The following is a 20,607-nucleotide window of genomic DNA, read 5'->3' as shown; positions in this document are numbered from 1 at the left end:
GGTCTCTGGTATGGTGGAGAGTCTGCAAATGATGATAGATTTCAGATAGGAAAATTTTAGTTCACCCTCTGAAGTAGGCTTGAAGGAAGTAGTAGGTGTAGAAGTCTCTGTCCATGGAGAAGGACTGGCACAGTCAGCTGGTCGGGCAATCTGCAGGGTCCTATAAATAAATAAACAGAGCTTCTCCCGGAAAAACATCCATTCTTTTTTATTATTCAGTTAGTATTTCTTTATTTTATAGAGGCTAGGGAAGTTGAAAAAATATACTTATTTATTGTTCTATAAAGTATCATAAGGAGATGATTAATTATAATTTTATTTTGTAATTTAGATGTCTATATCTTTTAAGGTCTGATGAGCTCACTGTACAATAGTCTGTCCCTGTAAACTATAGTTGATGTCAGTGAGAAACTAAGAGTCAAACACCAATTTTTAAGGGCTTTTTAAGTTTAGGCAAGGACATTGCCTGAAATTTAAGCCCTTGGTATTATAGACTAATGAAACAAATACTGTATCATACAACTTTGATACAGTAAAAGTTTTCCCAAGTTAGGAAAAGACATAAATAGCAATGAGAATTAAGTGTACATACCTACCGGAGTAAAGGCTAACTTTCAAAAGACAGGACATAAGTAACATTTGTCTGTTTTAAATCACAAGGACATAGGCTAATCAGGGGATAATTCTCAAGCTTAACTGACAGCTCTGCAGGAATGCAGGACCAGTTTCTCTGAGCTCAATGGTGATTTGTAATGTTAAGATCATGCTAAGTTACCTTCTTAGGAAAAGCAACAAGCTTTTGTTAAGAAATTAAGTTAATCCTTCCCTCCATTTATAGGATCAGGAAGCATAGAATGAACTTGAACATGTCCAATAGAGAAAAGACAATTTCTAAATTGAAGCAAGACTTGTAATGCTGAAAGTTGGGGCTAAAATTGTAAAATAGCTGTAAAACAGTTACACAGTTTTAAAAAGGGGGATTGTCCTTCATATTTAAAAGAAAATGGTTATTGTCATTAGCTCCATTGGTTGTGCAAAGATTTCTTATGTAAGGAAAATTTCTTTTAAGATCTTAAAAGTTGTCTGTACAGTGGTGGCACATGCCTTTAATCCCAGCACTTGGAAGGCAGAGGCAGGCAGATTTCTGAGTTTGAGGCCAGCCTGGTCTACAGAGTGAGTTCCAGGACAGCCAGGGTTATAGAGAGAAAGCCTGTTTTGAAACTGGCCCCCCCCCAATCTTTTTTTTCCCATTTTTTTATTAGATATTTTCCTCATTTACATATCAAATGCTATCCCCGAAAGTCCCCCTATTCCCCCTCCCTCCTCCCCTACCCACCCACTCCCACCTCTTGGCCCTGGCCTTCCCCTGTACTGGGGCATATAAAGTTTGCAAGACCAAGGGGCCTCTTTTCCCAATGATGGCTGACTGGGCCATCTTCTGCTAAAGACACAAGCTCTGGGGGTACTAGTTAGTTCATATTGTTGTTCCACCTATAGGGTTGCAGACCCCTTCAGCTCCTTGGTCTTTCTCTAGGTTCTCCATTGGGGCCCCTGTGTTCCATCCATTTAAAAAAAAACCACACACACAAACACACACACACACACACACACACAAACACAGGGATCTTAAAAGTTAAGATAAACTGCTGTTTGAGTCAAAGTCGTGAGTAAATATTTTGTGGAAGAGGTATAGTCCTGTGCTACCTGCAGCTGTTGGAGAGTCTTTCTTTGATAAATGGCTTGGTCACCTGAGGCTGTTGAATTACCTCTATTGTTTGAGGGGCCAGAGGTAGGTCCCTCACAGTTTCCCTGGTTTGATAAAATTTCTGTATTATTAAGGATTATAGTAGCACCAGATAAGGCGTAGTACCATTTTTATGAAAGTTAGTTTGGTATTCCTTACTCCTTCAGACAACTATGGCACCCTGTTGGATTTTTGCTTTGAGTGGGGCCAGGAGCATTAAAATTTATGGCACCTCCTGCTTTACCAGGACATTGTTTGCTAATAAGTCCAGGCTTCTTATTTGAATAACTTTTGCAAGCCAAGTCTGATTTATTAAATGTTTTCTGTCCTTGATTAGTATGATTTTGGATAGTGCCCTAACCTTGTGAGGTTGTTGTAATGGGTACACTTTGAAAATATGAAGCAGCAACCTCAATGCTTTAAATACATTTCCAGATTTTTTTAAATTGTCTTTAGAAGAGATAGAAAAGTGGGTGCAGCACTCTCAAAGGCCAGTTGTTTTAAAACAGTATCTTTTGCTTCAGAGCTAAGAACTATCCTCTCTACTGCTTCCATTGAGAGAGCAAAAACCTTTTTCAGAGAATGAACCATACAGTTACCCTCATGAATAGGACCAGGAAGCATTGTATAAACTCTAACATGTCCTACCAAAAAAAAAAAAAAAAAAAAAAAAGAGGACACTCTCTAGATTGAATTAACACCTGTAGTTTTGAAAGTAGAGCTAAGATTGTGGAGTAGCTAGATGGCAGTGGAGCTGTCTTTATATAAGGAAATAATCTGACAATATGCTGAGAGTCTGTATATAAGTTAAAGGACTTGGTTTAAAGTATTTTAAAAGCAATGATTATTGCTATTAATTGCACTTGCTCAGCAGAAATTTCTTGGGTAGGGAGAGATTCTTTGTTGCTATCAATAATCAAAGCAGCCTGCCCTGAAGCTGAGCCTTCAGTAAACACCAGTGCTGCTTGGGGAAGGCAAGGAGGTTGACTCAGTTCTGAGAGGAAAGATGATTTGATGTCCTATAATGAAATATAATAAGGGGTGATTAGGCAAGTGATAAGAATAGGTCCCTGTATATCCTAATTGTGCAATCTGCCATTGCTCAGATTCATAAGAAAATGTTATGTTGGTCTGCAGTATAAGGAGTAACCATATCTCTCTTTATCCCTTTTCTCCCTTTACCTAATAATTTGGCTACCAGGGAGGAATAAGCAATGACTATTCCTTTTTGTGCCACTGGCAAATGTAACCATTCTAATATACCCTACTGCCATAAACATGCTGTAGGAGTATGTACAGTAGCAAGCAGGACAGGCTCCAGGGTTGAGTATTGTACTGGCTAGTTTTGTGTCAACTTGACACAGGCTGGAGTTAACACAGAGCAAGGAGCTTCAGTTGGGGAAATGCCTCCATGAGATCAAGCTGTAAGGCATTTTCTCAATTAGTGATTAAGCAGGAAAGGCCCCTTGTGGGTGGGACCATCTCTGGGCTGGTAGTCTTGGGTTCTATAAGAGAGCAGGCTGAGCAAGCCAGTGGAGGCAAGCCAGTAAATAACACCACTCCATGGCCTCTGCATCAGCTCCTGCTTTTTGACCTGCTTGTGTTCCAGTCCTGACTTCCTTTAGGGATTAACAGCAATGTGGAAATGTAAAATAAATTAACCCTTTCTTGGTCATGATGTTTGTGCAGGAATAGAAACCCTGACTAAGACAAGTCTAGTCCACACAAAGAAGTCTGTGAGAATTAATTTTTGATCCAAAAGGGCTAGTGAGGCTTTAGCCTCAGGGGTTAGTTTTGTGATGATTTTGGAATAGCATCTCCATGGAGGATATCAAATAAAAGCTTCAGGTTCCCAGTAGTTATTTTTGAGAAAGGATGAATCCAATTGATATCTCCAAGAAGTTTTTGAAAGTCATTTAAAGTCTCTAGATGATCAACCCTTAGCTGAATGGGCTGAGGAGAAACAAGTTCTGTCTGAATAACAGGACCCAGGTATGAGAATGGGGCTATCTCTGAACCTTTTCTGGAACCATTTGAAGTCCATATGAGTTTAACTGCTCAACCAAAAATTGTAGTGCCTCATGTAAATATGCTCTATCTTTATAAGAAAGTAGAATATTGTCCATATACCAAGATAAATGTTAGAATAGACTTTATGGTCCTGCAGGATAGCAATATCCACGAATTTCTGACAAAGAGTGGGACTATTTTTCATACCTTGGGGGAGCACTTTCCACTGGTACCTCTGGCATAGCCTTTGGAGGTTGGGTGAAGGTAAACCAAAGGTAAAATGCTGACAATCATAAGGATGTAGCATTATGGTAGAAAAGCAATCTTGATGGCCTAGTCGGCCATCACTGGGAAGAGAGGCCCCTTGGTATTGCAGACTTTATATGCTGCACCCAATACAGGGGAATGTCAGGGCCAAGAAGTGGGAGTGAGTGGGTAGGGGATCAGGGCAGGGGGATGGTATAGGGAACTTTCGAGATAGCATTTGAAATGTATATAAAGAAAATATCTAATAAAAAAGAGAGAAAGAAAGAAAGAAAGAGAGGAAGGAAGAAAGAGAGAAAGAAAGAAAGAAAGAAAGAAGGAAAGAAAGGAAGGAAGGAAGGAAGAAAGGAAGGAAGAAGCGAGAGAGAGAAAGAAAGAAAAGGAAAAGAAAGAGAGAGAGAGAGAGAGAGAGAGAGAGAGAGAGAGAGAGAGAGAGAGAGAGAGAGAGAGAGAGAGCAAGCAATCTTGAAGATCAATAACAATAATACTAACTTTTTTGGAATGGCAGAAGGTGATGACAGCCCAGTTAGAAGGGCTCCCATGCTTTCTATGATGATATCATTTCTTTTTCTAAGGTCCTGTACGAGTCTCCATTTACCTGAATTTTTCTTAATAACAAAAATTGGAGTACTCCAAGTGCTAGTGGAAGGCTTAACATGGCCCTTTTGAAGTTGTTCTTTCACCAGGAGAGTAGCTACTTTAATTTTTTTCATTCCTCAAGGACCACTTATGTTTGTGATATTTTGTTACTTTCTTTTCAGAGTCAGATTCCTCCTCTGAGGTTGATATTTCCTCTTCTGATTCACCACTACTCTCTCCTGAACTACTTTTCTCAGACTTTTCTGTTGAGGAATAAACATTTTTCCTAGATCCTGAGTGAGATTGTAGTAATGGGGTCTGCTCATGAGGAGGTGAATCTGATACCTCTTGGGCACCTAAGGCCTTTTTGTCATCTGCTAATGTTTCCTTAAGCAAATTCCAAATAGCCAGGAAAGCAAGAGGCTCCCAGGATCCAATGGGGATGAGATTAGCTGAAATGCCCAACAAAGGGTAGTGAGAACTTGTAGAGACCATATCCAGAGGTTAGGCAAGGCCTCCAATTGGGGGATGGGGCCACCCACTCATCTCCAAATTTTTAGCCCAGAATTGCTCTTGTATAAAGAAAATGAAAGGACAAAGAATGGAGCAGAGACTGAAGGGAAGGCCATCCAGAGACTGGGAATCCATTCCATATACAGCCATCAAACCCAGACACTATTGCTGATGTCAAGAAGTGTTTGCTGACAGGAGCCTGATACAGCTATCTCCTGAGAGGCTCTACCAGAGCTTGACAAATACAGAGGCAGATGCTAGAAGCCAACCATTGCAATGAGCTCGGGGACCCCAATGAAGGAGTTACAGAAAGGTTTGAAAGAGCAGAAGTGATTAGTAACTCCATAGGAAGAACAACAATATCAGCCAAGCAGACACTCCAGAGCTCCCAGGGTTTAAACCACCAGCGAAGAAGCCTATGGAGAGACCCAGGGCTCCAGCTACATATGTAGCAGACAGAGTATGGCCATCAATAGGAGGAGAGGCCCTTGGTCCTGGGAAATTTCCATACCTCAGTGTAGGGGGATTTGAGGGTGGGGAGGTGGGAGTGGGTAGGTGGAAGGGGGAAGCACCCTCATAAAAGCAAGGGTAAGAGGGGATGAGATAGGTTTCCGGAGGGGAAACTGGATAAAGGGATAACATTTGAAATGTAAATAAACAAAATATCCAATAAAAAAAAATGAGTTCTTGAAATTCACAGGCAAATGGATGGATCCAGCCTTGATTTTTAACTATCTTTCCCCATATTTCCTTTGTTATGCACCTTTTCCATCTTCCTCCACATTTAATCTTCCTGTTCTAGCTAAAACACTATCTATTCTATTTCTTTTTACCAAGAAGATCAATCTGTAGCCCCTAGTCTTTCACTTCATGCTAACCTCTGTGATTCTACGGATTATAACTTGACTATCATTGACTCAACAGCTAAGAACCTGAAACACCCTCATTTGCATACTAAAGAATTCCATAAAAGCACTAAACTAAAAGCCATAGTGTATACACAGGTGACATGGTGCAGATCCATGAAAGCCCTGTGCATGGTGCTTCAGACTATGAGTTCATATGCACTTTGCTTATGTGGATTTAGAGGGCCTTGTTTCCTTCATGTCCTCTATCCCCACTGACTCTTACAATCTTCTGCCTCTCCTCTTCTGAGGGATTCCCTGAACTCTGAGGAGAAATATTTAGTAGAAAGATACAGTACAGCCAGAGCTGAGTGCTCCAAGATTTCTCACTCTTAAATTTGTCTGGCTGTGGGTCTCTGTATGTATATCTGCTAAGAAGGCACCTTTGGTAGTTTGAATATTCTTGTCCCAGGGACTATTAGAAGGTATGACCTTGTTTGGGGTAGGTCTAGCTTTGTTGGAAGAAGTGTGTCATTGTGGATGTGACCTTTAAGACCCTTACCCTAGCTGCCTGGATGTCAATATTCTGAAAGCAGCCTTTAGATGAAGATGTAGAACTCTAAGTTCTGCCTGCACCATGCCTGGCTAGATGCTGCCATGCTCCCACCTTGATGACAATAGACTAAACCTCTGAACATGTAAGCCAGCCTCAATTAAATGAGGTTCTCTGTGAGTCCCAACAAGCAGCTGACTGAGACAGAAGCAGATACTTATATCCAACAATTGAACTGAAGTCAGAAACTCCTGTGGTTAAATTAGGGAAAGGCTAGAAGAATTGGAGGAGGAAGGTGTCTCCATAGGAAGACTAGCAGACTCAACTAACCTGGACCCCTGAGATCTCTCAGTCACTGAGGCACCAGACAGGCAGCATGCACTAGCTGGTCTGAGGTCCCCAAAACATACACAGCAGAGGATTGCCTAGTCTGCTCTCAGTGTTTTAGGACCCAGGGAGTAGGGAGGTCTGGCTGGGGTTTGGGGGAGGAGGAGCAGGACATCTTCTTGGAGACATGGGGGAGAGGAGGAATGGGATGAGGAACTGTGGGAGGGGGAACTGGGAGAGGAGCAATGACTGGACTGTAAAAAAAAAGTAATAATAAAAAAATTAAAAATAAAAGAGTTGCCAAGCCGGGCATGTTGGCACACACCTTTAATCCCAGCACAGGTAGAGGCAGGTGGATTTGTGAGTTCAAGGCCAGCCTGGTCTACAAAGTAAGTTCCAGGACAGCCAGGGCTATACAGAGAAACCCTGTCTTGAAAAACCAAGAAAAAAAAAAAAAAAGAGTTGCCTTGCTCATTGTGTCACAGTAAAACCCTAAAAAGAAGTCAGTACCAGTGACTGGAGTTTACTGTGATAGGTCTGACCATGCTTTTGTTTGGAAAAATGGGGATTTGAGGACTTTGGATTTAGAAAGAAGTGGAATGCTTTAAGTGAATATTTACTAGGCTGTCCTACTAGGAATATGTAAGAGTTTGTTGCTGAGGGTGATTTGAACTGTCGAAATTTGGCTCTTGAGGAGGAGAATTTTAGTATGTAGCTGAGAAACTGACTGTTCTTGTGATATTTTGGTGAAGAATGTTGCTGCATTTTGCCTTTGTCCAGTCTTCCTGATGCTAAGCTAAAGAGATTTATATTAATTGCAAAGGAGGTCTCAGAGCAATTCAGTCTAGACTTTGTGCTGTGTCTTAGTGTTAAGATGAAGTGTAGCAATCTTAGAAAGAAAAAACTGTGTTGTTTAAGTAGTAAAAGGACATGAGGAAGTGCAATGGAGCTAAATTCTGTGTTCAAGGAAATAAACAGATCAAGGGATTGGTAACTTTGGGGCCAGATCCTACCCAGCTAAGCTTAGTTCTAAGCATGGTTATAGGGAATTGCAGGCTGGTCTCCAAACGAGCTGAGGTCTGAACCCTGATGGTCATAATTCACTTACATGACATGGTAGGCTTTCCCTCAATGCTCCTGGAACTCTGGCCCCTGCCTAAGGTACCACCTCCCACAGCCCCCACCAAGAGAAGCATGGTCAGTAAGCAATGGCCCAAGCTTCTGACCTTCAGACTAAACTCCTCTCCAGTTACCTAGCAACAGTGAAGACCATAAAAAAGGGTGCTCAGCCTGCACCTAGCTCTTATTTCTTTGTCCTCTCACCTCTCTCTTCTCTCACTTCTCTCTGGTCAGTGTTGGGAACTTCTTCCCTCTTTCCCACAACCCTGGTGGCTTTAGCAAAGTAGCTGGGGGGGAGGGGGTCCCCAGGCAGGGCTGCCCCTTGACCACCCCCGTGAAGAGTGGAATAGAGGAATGCCCACCCAGGGTTGAGTGGCTAGGGTAGATAGCAGCCCTCCCACGCCAGACTGACCAGAGAATAGGGAAACTCTGGCGGGGTGTGGGCATCTTTTTCCTTCAGTTCTTCCCCAGGGCCCTAGCCTCCCCCCACCCCTTATTTTGTTCCCAACAACTGGTTGCAGAGGGATGGTTATGCCATCCTCATGAGATAGAACCAGCTGACGAATGCTTCGCACAGAGACCTATAGGAGATCTCCAAGTTTCCTGAGACCGTGAGTGATCGAGTTAAAAAACTTGGCCTTTTACTTTTCTCTTTTTCCAAAGTTCCTGTCCAGCTCTGTAGCCCCTCCCCTCTAGCTCTCTCCTTTAACCTTGGCCAGATAGCGGCTGGCATGAGGTCCCCTTCCCATTCTTTGTTACGGGTTTAACTACAAGAGAGTTGGCTTTCTGACTTGTGTAGCCTTAACTTGCTCCAGATAAGCCCAGCTGGGCAGTGATTACAGCTGTGTGGGCAGAGAACGCTCCCACTTAAACCAAAACATTCCTTTCTCTAGGCTTTGTCTGACCAGTTGGGCAGTTTCTGTTCAAAAACTTTTGCCTCTTCCCTGAATTCTCCAGCTCCCTTCCTGCCACAGCTGCGCAGGAAAGTGCGGACCACGCTGAGATTGGGGGCCCCCGCCTCAGCAGTAGAGTCCTGGGCCAGCACACAAATAAACAAAGACAGCGGGCTGGGTCTGGCCAACAAGTTGGGGCGGGGCCGGCAAGTGAGAGGAGCAAAAGAGCCACTTCATGGGCGTGGCTAAGTGACACTTCTCTGCACTGGCCCACACTTAACCCTTCACTCTCCAGTTCAAAACAAAACAGAGGATACCCCTCCCCCCCATCCAGATAAGCCCGCGAAAACTGCATTGAAGCTGCGCCATCCTACAGGAATACCTGAATCGTGCTTTTAACCAAAAAATCTTCTCTCTTCTTTTTCTAAATGCTCTTTTTTCTCTCTAGTATTCATCATATTTTAACAACTTGTTTAAAATTTCCTTTAAGGTTCAAAAGTTGTCCAATCCTTAATTAATAACTGGTTTTCTTTTACAGAAGAACTGTTAACTGCCTACTCCAGTTACACAATTAACATAATATTTTCTTCCTTAGCCATCCAAAGGGACTGGGATGTGCTCCTAAGCCAACCATTGCAAGCACAACTTTTGCTATCCACACTATGCAGATATCCTCTGCTGGTGTTCTGCTTCTTTGTTATAATTGTTCTACAGGTCTCCACTCGGGACCTGCTGCCACAGCTCCACCTGAGACAGTGCCATCTACAGGGACCTACAGACAAAGCTGCCATCCTCGAATTTCATCTGACTGAAGGCTCCGGAGACATGCATTAACCCTACATTAGACAGACTTGGGACCTTCAAGCTACAGATGGACTCTTTGCTAAAGCCAAATGGCTGTTGTACTTTGGGTAAAGTTATATGATAGTGAGGAAAGCATAATGTCTATCTAGATTAATTAATTGCTGTTCAAAAATGGATGTTATTACCCTCAAATTGTACATGTACCCATGAAACTGACTGAATGTACAATCTTTTGCCTTCTCAACTCAATCTCTTGACTTCTCAACTTTTTTTTTTAAAGATTTATTTATTTATTTATTATATGTAAGTACACTGTAGCTGTCTTCAGACACACCAGAAGAGGGAGTCAGATCTCGTTAGGGATGGTTGTGAGCCAACATGTGGTTGCTGGGATTTGAACTCAGGACCTTCGGAAGAACAGTCGGGTGCTCTTACCTGCTGAGCCATCTCACCACCCCCGACTTCTCAACTCTTACCCTCAACTCTTCTTACTACTCTGGCTTTGTTCTGCTACTTCTCTAGGCTATATATTTTTTTCTGATAATACCACTCCACTCTAAATTTTCACAATTAATGACACAGTCACATCAGTGACCCCCCCCCCCCAACTTTTTCTAATAAAAAAAAAAAAAAAAAAGAGAAAGAATTGTACTATCAGAGGCTTTCTACAGAAATCTCTGGCCAGGCCTGGTGTGAGGGTTCTGGTGAAGGGAAGGGAATGCTGGCAGGAAAGCGTCTGCTACACCAGTAGGCTCCACCTCTGTCTGTCCCACCCTGCACTGAGTTGGATAGGGCTGGGCCAATGAGGATCCAAGAAGGATCCAACAAGCTAGTGAGGAGTGTGGCAGGCCCTCAGGGGAGAGCTTAGGCAGAGCCCATCTCTCCCAGGTGCTACAGCTCTTAGGTCAAAAGGCTTGGACAAAGGAATAGTTCTCTCACACCTTTTATTCCCTGGATAGGACTTATATACAGTTTAGGGGATATTCAGGGTTTGACAGCAGGTACTTCTCATTGGCTCGAACTGAGAGATTGGGGAAACCTTATTTGCATGTGGGAGGGCTTGGTGCAGCTACTTAGTGATATATGTATACCTCTCTGAAAGGGGGGTGGGGGTGGGGGTGGGGTGGGGGGGTGGGAGGCTGTAGTGGGCACGTGACAGGAGCCAGGTTCCCAGAATGCATGGCCAACCGTGCAGGTGGAAATCACAACCTGGCAAGGCTCCAGGGTTCCAGACCTTTGCTCGGCTGGGGATCAGGCTATCTGTGCACAGCCCACCACCCCACAGATCAACTTCTGCCTGTTCAGTGAGTTGTGTAGATATGGTCTTCAGCTATGGGGTTGCTGTCAGTTTGTGGAGAGCAGTCTATAGTCTTTTTTTTTTTTAAAGATTTATTTATTATTTTATGTAAGTACACTGTAGCTGTCTTTAGACACTCCAGAAGAGGGTGTCAGATATCATTACGGATGGTTATGAGCCACCATGTGGTTGCTGGGATTTGAATGCAGGACCTTCAGAAGAGCAGTCAGTGCTCATAACCACTGAGCCATCTCTTCAGCCCCCCCTCCCCCCAGTCTATAGTCTTTGCAACAGCCTTGGTTATTTGAGGATTTTCATGGGACTCCTTAGAGCTGTAACTCAATTAGATAGAACCCAGTCACAGTAAAGGAGGCTTCCTTTGTTGAGAAGAGATGGCCAGTGGGGGGACTATGTCTCCCTCATTAATTGATTAATTGGTGATTTCATTAAATCGTGTGTGTGTGTGTGTGTCTGTGTGTGTGTGTGTCTGTGTGTGTCTGTGTGTGTGTGTGTGTGTCTGTGTGTGTGTGTGTGTGTGTGTGTGTGTGTGTGTGTGTATGTAAATTTTTTAGGAAGTTTCACTTAGATCACCTTCATATATCCATATTTTTGGATATATCCATATTTTTGGAAGCTTCTACTGTTTTAGGTTTCCATACCTCCCCTTAATTGCCCTTAATTTTAGTTCTTTCACAGTGTTCCATTCCTCATCCTTCTTTCCCTTCTTCCTTTCAACTTGATCCTCCAGTTCAAGTCCCCACTTGATTTATTTTTAAATATTTATTTTATTTCTCTTTCCTAATGAAATCTGACTCCTCCATTCTCCTACTATATACCTGATCTCCGTGGTTCTATGAATTGTAGATTCATTATCATTGACTTAATAGCTAAAATCCACTGACCAGTGAGTACATACTATGCATTTCCTTTTAAGTCTGAGTTCTCTCACTCAGGTTGATATTTTCTAGTTTCATCCATTTTCCTGCAAAGTTCATTATGTCCTTGGTTTTAATAGCTGAGTAGCATTCCATTGTGCAAATGAACCACATTTTCTGTATCCGTCTTCAGTTAAGGGGCATCTAGGTTGTTTTCAGTTTCTGAGTATTATGAATAAAGCTTCTATGAATGTAGTTGATGGAGATAGATCCTGACTTCCTGAGAAACCACCAAATTGATTTCCAGAGTGGCCATAAAAGTTTGCACTCCCACCAGAAGTGTAAGAGTGTCCTCCTGGCCTCCTGGCCTCATGCCCTAACCATTATGAGCTATTATTTGTGTTACTTATCTTAGGCATTCTGAAGTGTGTAAGATGCATGTGATGCATGTAAGATCCAAGCCTTAAGCAGGCTAAACAGACCTTGAGTGCTTGCCACTTGTGAGCTTAAAGACTTTGGTGGAGTCTTCCGCCTTGCTGCCCCTGGAATTTCCTATAGGAACTTAGAAGAATAGACTGCCCACTGAACTTGCTTTGGAACATAATCCAGTTCAAACAAAGGATAGGTTTTATGGTTTTCCCTTTATAAGCTAGAACTGCAGAATTAAACTTTGAGCCTTGATCAGAACTTTTGTCTTGGCTTCACCCTTCTCTGGAGCCCTGTCCTTTTCATTTCCAGCCCTTCTTTCAGTTAACCCAGTTCTCCATGCTGCTAGACAGCTACAAAGATGACATCGTAAAGTAGTTTTGACTTGCATTTCTATGATGACTCATGGTGTTGAACATTTCTTTTAAGTGTTTCTCAGTTATTTGGGTTTCCTTTGTTGAGATTTCTATGTAGATTTATAACCAATTTTCAAATTGGGTTATTTGATTTTTTTATATCTAGTTTCTTGAGTTCTTTATAGATTTTGAATATCAGCCTTCTGTCAGGCATTTTAGATATTAATCACCTATCATATATGTAGTTGGTTAATATCTTTTCCCATTCTGTAGGCTGCTGCCTTGTCTAAATGATGTTCAAAAGCCTTATTGAAGCTTTTTAGTTTCTTGAGGTCCCAAGTATTGTTAAAGGACAAAATTCACACATCTTAGTCCATGTGCTAATGGTGTTCTCTTCAGGATGTCTTTTTCTGTGCCAGTGAGTTCAAAGCTGTTGTCCACTTTCTTTTCCAATAGGTTCAGTATATCTGATTTAACTTAAAGTCTGAGTCATTTGGAATTTTTTCAGGATAAGTGCGGCTCTATTTGGATTCTTCTACATGTAGCCATCTGGTTTGACCATGACCCTTCACTATCCCCCCCCCACCCCCCACCCCAGTTTGTTTTTCTGTATTCGCTATGAAAAAGTCAGGTGTTTATGTGTATGTGGCTTTATGTTTGGGTCTTCAATTCAAATTCACGAAGATCAGGCACTATTAACAGATTTCTATTATGTAGAATTTTTTTCTTAGTATTCCTAATTATCATTCTTATAGTTGTCCAATCTCTCTTTCCCTTAGTAGTTTGGAAATTTTTTATATTTGATGTTAGAAAAGTTTGGTATAGAACTCTTGCCCTATGGCATGGAACACTCAATATGCATTAAATAGTGTATTTGTGAAGGAATGCTGTACGATTTATATATGGGATTCAAGAGATGAAGATCTATACAAAGGACAAAATGTAGGACTTTTATGCTAAACAAACACCAATTACTATGTACTTTCATGTTGGCTACTTGGGAATTAATTCTAGCTTCATTTTTTTTTTTCTTTGCACCCTCACTCCTTTAGGGTACCTATGCTGCTCCTATGATTCCACATGTACTAAGATTTGTGAATTTTGTCCTTTAACAATACTTGGGACCTCAAGAAACTAAAAAGCTTCAATAAGGCTTTTGAACATCATTTAGACAAGGCAGCAGCCTACAGAATGGGAAAAGATTTTAACCAACTACATATATGATAGGTGATTAATATCTAAAATGCCTGACAGAAGGCTGATATTCAAAATCTATAAAGAACTCAAGAAACTAGATATAAAAAAAATCAAATAACCCAATTTGAAAATTGGTTATAAATCTACATAGAAATCTGACAAGTTTTAACAAAGTGTAGAAAGATTTAACCTTGAGTGGCTTTGCCTTTGCACCATTCCCTTCACTTGGTCTACATGGCTAAATAGGAATCCTTAGAACTAAGCATAGCAAGAGTGATGCCTTCTAAAATCCAATCATCAATCTTTACAAATGTCATACTTCTAAAACAGATCATAGTTAGACACTATAACTTCTATTTTATTGTTGTATGAACAAGACCACAAGGCAAATTCAGTCCCAGAAGGTTCTTGTTTGGAAAGACAATTATAATGTCATCTTCATGCCTTTAAAAACCATTCCTTTCCCAATTATAGTTCACACAATACTCTTTATGTATAGTTCTCTGGCCTCTTGTAGTCTTTATCTCCCTAGTGAGGAAACATGAGAACTCTTTTCCTTGGTATTATCCTGCTTTGTATGGATTGGGTAACATTGAGTTCCATTCATACTGGCTTCCTGTAGCTTATAGTTCATACACAAAATGCAGGACACCACCCAGACTCTCAAACAAGAAGAGTGAACCAATTCTCAGAAACAAATTTTTGTTTGCCTTTATTTTACATTTTACTTTTTTGTTATTGATACAAGTTCTTATTCACTAGGCTCAGTTGGGCTAAGACTTGACAAATGGACTTTATCTATGTGGCCAGCCTCAAACTCACAAAGATCTACTTGGCCCTACCCCCTACCTTCCTACCACCCCCTACTCCCAATCCCCCACCCCCCGACAAGTGCTTGTAATCGAGGTATTTGCTATCACGACTAGTACAATTCTTAGGATCTTTTCTTAGATTTATCAAAAATTTAAAGAATGGTTTACCATTTCTTGTTCCCATCTCCGGTCCCCCTCTAGTTCCTTCTCCTGTTCAACTTACAGACAAAGGGTGGTGTCTGTACAGGAAAAGCAGAAAATTGTGAGAAATTCTCATAATTCCTCAAAGAGATAGAGTGTAAGAATTCAAATGCAAAATAAAGGAAGCTGAACTGAAAGAATGTTTAAAGAGTTTGCAAGATACACTACTCCAATTGGTATGTCCACAAAATGTTGTCAAGTCTCATTGACCTAAGGGATGGAGGCTAATATCTTTTGTAATGGTGGCCAAGCTCCTGCTCCAAATTTTGTCTCTCTATCACCTCCCATGGGTATTTTGATCCACCCTATAAGAAGGACTGAATGTATCACAGTGAAGACACTGTGGTCTTCCTTCTTCTTGAGTTTCACATGGCTTGTGAGTTGAATCTTGAGTATTTGAGCTTCTGGGATAATATCCACTTATCAGTAAGTACATACCATGTGTGTTCTTTTGTGATTGGGTTTGAGTCCTGACTCTCCATACCAACTTGGTCAGTTGGTTCTGGGTGACCCATGAAATGGGTCACAAGCCCAGCAAAATGCTGTGGAGACTAGTGGTGGGCCTTCAGGGGATTTACAAGCTGACATCAACTGCAGGCCTTTTAAAAGCAGGTACAGTTTAGCAGAAAGATATGAAATGGGAGTGAATAACCTGCAGTTTCTTCCTGACCTTCTCACCTCTCTGAGATTACTATCCTTGGTTCTAAAAGTGAGATAGATGTAGTACTAGATATATGTCCCTGGATGTGCTAAATCTCATTATATAGATAATGCTAGTCTTAGAGTCACAGAGACTCTGCTTCTTGAGTGCCAGGGGTAAATCTGTTTGTCACTACACCTCATTTAACCCTCTCTCATAAGTTCAGTATAATGTTTGGTGAGCATTTCCACACAGATATTCATTTCATTTATTTTTTCATGGTTCCCAACAAAGACTTCAACTCACAGATTCTGAGACCTGTGACTTGATGCTTAAGTTGACATAAGAGGAATGGTTCTAAAACTCCTAATTTGGATGAATTTTATTACTGGTGACTTAATTTGAATACTTGTTGCTGCCCATATGTTTGTCATACCTGTCATTATCAAGGGACTTGACAATTACTGAATTCCCTTAAATGTTATAGACAGCAGTGCCAGGATATATTGCAGAGCTTTTCATGCCTAACATCTCTTTTCTTCTTTTCACTCCTTTTATTGGCAGAACAGCATTAGTAACTGTACAGCTCTGTTACAATAGATATCATCATAGTATGCTTAAACCCAGTAGTCTCATACTATGTATGTACTCTGAAAACCGTGGGTCAAATGCACCTTTGTATCGTATTCTTCAACAAGCTGTGTACCTTAACGTACCTCCAAAATGGCCTTGACCTCTTCAAAATAACACTGTGAAACTAAACTAGCAAGAGTCATATAAGAAAAATAAGAATTAAAATTTTCTATCAGGAAACACCCAAACTGGATACATATTTATGACATAATCATGACAATAACATCTTCATTCCTAAACATGCCTATCTTTAAAAAAAAAATCACTGAAATGTTAAGTAATGAACACTCATGGGCTGTATCCCTGATGGGAGAGTTAAGTCCACAAACACACTTATCCTGCAATACACATAAAGGGTAAAATTGATTATCAATTTATTTGTTTCATTTATCAGAATGTATCTCAATTTCTAATCAAGAAAACAAGCAAATCCTTTATTCTTTTAAATCATTAATATTTCTCCTGATTGGCAGGAAAGAAGTACGGGTGGGAACGATCATCTATTCTAATCTTGCTTTGTGGGTTTAAAGTGCAGCAACTGAAGGAAGAGCAAGAGCAGCAATTATTGGACTTCCAACTCAGGCAACATTACTTCCCACTTGACCTCAAGACACTCATCCACTAACTCCTTGGCTGATTATGACTATAGTTTGTTTCCTTGATACATAGCCTGTGATATTGGGATCTCAGTTAAAGTGTCAGGCATTCAAGAATGTGTCTGTGGAAACAAAATACTGTTAATAAAAATAATCCTGCTGGGCAGTGGTGGCACATGCCTTTAATCCCAGCACTTGGGAAGCAGAGGCAGGCAGATTTTTGAGTTTGAGGCCAGCCTGGTCTACAGAGTGAGTTCCAGGACAGTCAGGGCAACACAGAACATATATTCGGAACATAGGGAGGGGGATTTTTGTTGGGGTAAGATGATGTAGAAAAAGAGGAAGAGTGATGGAGGGTATGGAGTGACTGACAGGGCCAAGGGTAAGGCTCTACACTAGCAATGGTGGGGACAGTGGCAGGGTCAAACAGATCTTGCTGAGTCACCCCGACACAAAAGTGACTGAGACCAGTCTCAAAACTCCAGCTAGGCTCAGGTTTGTCCTCAAGGCCCAATCCAGGGTGAAAATGGGGCCCACCAGTGCCTTACCTAGTTGTGCCAGGTGGTCATAGCCCTCCAAGGATGCAGTAGAACTGGTGGTACCTGATGACTTTGGTCTGGTTTGCCAGGTTTGCTGAAGGTCTCCAGGGACACAAGAAGAGCTGTGGTCCAGGAAGTGGAGTGAAGATCTGAGATTGCAGGTGTGGACCAGATCTGTTTTTGTTGTTGTTGTTTTGTTTTGTTTTTTGTTGTTGGTGGTTTGTTTTTTGGTTTTTGGTTTTTGGGTTTTTTTGTTTGTTTGTTTGTTTTCCTTTGAAGGAGAGGTTGCAAGGGTGAATGGTGAATACAAAGAGACAGGAAAATGAATAGTGGGATTGGGGTGTATGATATGAAGTTGACAAAGAATCAATAAAAAGCTTTTTTTTTTAAAATTTTAAGTGGGGTGCAGGTCTGAAAAGAATTTTCAAAAGGGAAAACAAATGGTTGAAAAATATGTAAATAATCAACACCCTTAGTTGTAGGGAAATATAAATTAAACTACAGGTAAGTTCCATGCATCCTATCATATCACCACAGACCAAGGCTGGTCTTCAATACCAACAATAATAACAGAAAGCCCATATACACATGGAAGCTGAACAGTGCTCTACTCAATGATAACTTGGTTCAAGGAAGAAAGAAAGAAATTAAAGACTTTCTTGAATTTAATGAAAATGAATCCACAACATACCCAAACTTATGGGACATAGTGAAAGCAGTGGTAAGAGGAAAACTCAGAGCTCTAAGTACCTCCAAAAACAAACTGGGGAGAGCATACACTAGCAGCCTGACAGCACACCTGAAAGCTCTAGAACAAAAAGAAGCCAACACACCCAAGAGGATTAGAAGGCAGGAAGTAATCAAACTCAGGGCTGGAATCAACCAAGTAGAAACAAAAAGAACTATACAAAAAAAAAAAAAATCAACAAAACCAGGAGCTGGTTCTTTGAGAAAATCAACAAGATAGATAAACCCTTAGCCAGACTAACTAGGGCACAGAAACAGTATCCAAATTAATAAAATCAGAAATGAAAAGAAACCGAGGAAATTCAAAAAATCGTCGTCATACTACAAAAGCCTATACTCAACAAAACTGGAAAATCTGGATGAAATGGACAAGTTTCTAGATAGATACCAGGTACCAAAGTTAAATTAAGATCAGCTAAACTATCTTAACTGTCCCATAACCCCTAAAGACGTAGCAGCAGTCAATAAAAGTCTCCCCTCAAAAGAAAAAGCAAAAAAAAAAACAAAAACAAAAACAAAAAACAAAAACAAAAACAAAAACAAAAAACAAAAAGAAAAAGCAAAAACAGGACCAGATGGGTTTAGTGCAGGGTTCTATCAGACCTTCAAGGAAGACCTAATACCAATTCTCTTCAAACTATTTCATAAAATATAAACAGAAGGGACACTACCCAATTTATTCTATGAAGCCATATTAGGCTTCATCTCAGGGATGCAGGGATGGTTCAATATATGGAAATCCATCAACACAATCTACTATTTAAACAAATTCAAAGAAAAATACCATATGATCCTTTCATTAGATGCCGAGAAAGCATTTGACAAAATCCAACACACCTTCATGATAAAAGTCTTGGTAAGATCAGTAATTCAAGGCTCATAACAAAACATAGTAAAAGCAATACACAGCAAACCAGTAGCCAACATCAAACTAAATGGAGAGAAACTTGAAGCAATCCCACTAAAATTAAGGGCTAGACAAGGCTGCCCACTTTCTTCCTACTTATTTAATATAGTACTTGAAGTCCTAGCCAGAGCAATTAGACAACAAAAAGAGGTGAAGGGGATACAAATTGGAAAGGAAGAAGTAACAATATCACTATTTGCAGATGATATGATAGTATATATAAGTGACCCTAAAAATTTCACCATAGAACTCCTAAATCTAAAAAACAGCATCAGTGAAGTAGCTGGATATAAAATTAACTCCACCAAATCAGTGGCTTTCCTCTACTGAAAGGATAAACAGGTTGAGAAAGAAATTAGGGAAACAACACCTTTCACAATAATCACAAATGATATAAAATACCTTAGTGTGACTCTAACCAAGCAAGTGAGAGATCTATATGACAAGAAATTCAGGTCTCTGAAGAAAGATATTGAAGAATACTTCAAAAGATGGGAAGATCTCCAATTCTTGTGGATTGGCAGGATTAATACGGTAAAAATGACCATCTTGCCAAAAGCAATCTACAGATTCAATGCAATCCCCACCAAAACCCAACTCCGTTCTTTATAGAGTTAAAAAGTGCAATTTGCAAATTTATTTGGAATAACAAAAACCCCAGGGTAGTGAAAACTATTAAACCCCAGGATAGTGAAAACTATTCTCAACAATAGAAGAACTTCTGGTGGAATCACCATCCCTGACCTCAAGCTGTACTACAGAGCAATTGTGATAAAAACTGTATGGTACTGGTACAGAAACAGGCAGGAAAGTAATGGAATAGAATTGAAGACCCAGAAATGAACCCACACATCTATAGTCACTTGATCTTTGACAAAGCAGCTAAAATCATCCAGTGGAAAATAGACAGCATTTTCAATAAATTGTGCTGGTTCAATTTTCAATAAATTGTGCTGGTTCAACTGGTGGTCAGCATGTAGAAGAATGCAAATTGATACATTCTGACCTCCTTGTACAAAGTTCAAGTCTAAATGGATCAAGGCCAACATTATGAACCACCCAGTACCCACAGAGCTCTCAGGGACTAAAGCAACAACTACATGGTGGGACTCATGACTCCAGCCGCACATGCAGCAGAGACTGTCCTAGTCATAATCAATGGGAGAAGAGGCCCTTGATCCTGTGAAGGTTCTATGCCCCAGTATAGGGGAATGCCTGGGTCAGGAAGTGGGAGTGGGTGGGTGGGTGAGCAGGGTGGGGGGAGGGTATAGGGAGCTTTCGAGATAGCATTTGAAATGTAAATAAATGAAATGTCTAATAAAAAATAAAAGCAATAACAAAAACAAAAACAAACAAACCAGAAAATATCTAAGAAAAAAGGGAAAAAAAAGTCCTGTTTCCCTATTATGTAATTGTTTTTCTAAAATATTAAGCAGAAGCTCATTTTGCTTCTGTCATTTCACTTAACTACCTTTAATATATATAACTTTTATATAATTATTTTTATTATTTTGTTATATCTTTACTGTATATATTTATATATTTTGTTATATATTTACTTAAATATATCTATACTGTATATATTTATATATTTATTTCAATATAATATATACATACGTGCTTTTATAATGTATATATTTAATAAATATTTACATATAGTCACTGAACAAGCAGTGGTTAAGTGATATGGCAGAATATTTGTATATTAATAAATTATTATACATGTAATA

Source organism: Mus musculus, chromosome Y (genome assembly GCF_000001635.26).
Source record: "Mus musculus strain C57BL/6J chromosome Y, GRCm38.p6 C57BL/6J".
NCBI lineage: Eukaryota > Metazoa > Chordata > Mammalia > Rodentia > Muridae > Mus > Mus musculus.
Note: the sequence above shows the minus strand (reverse complement) of the source record.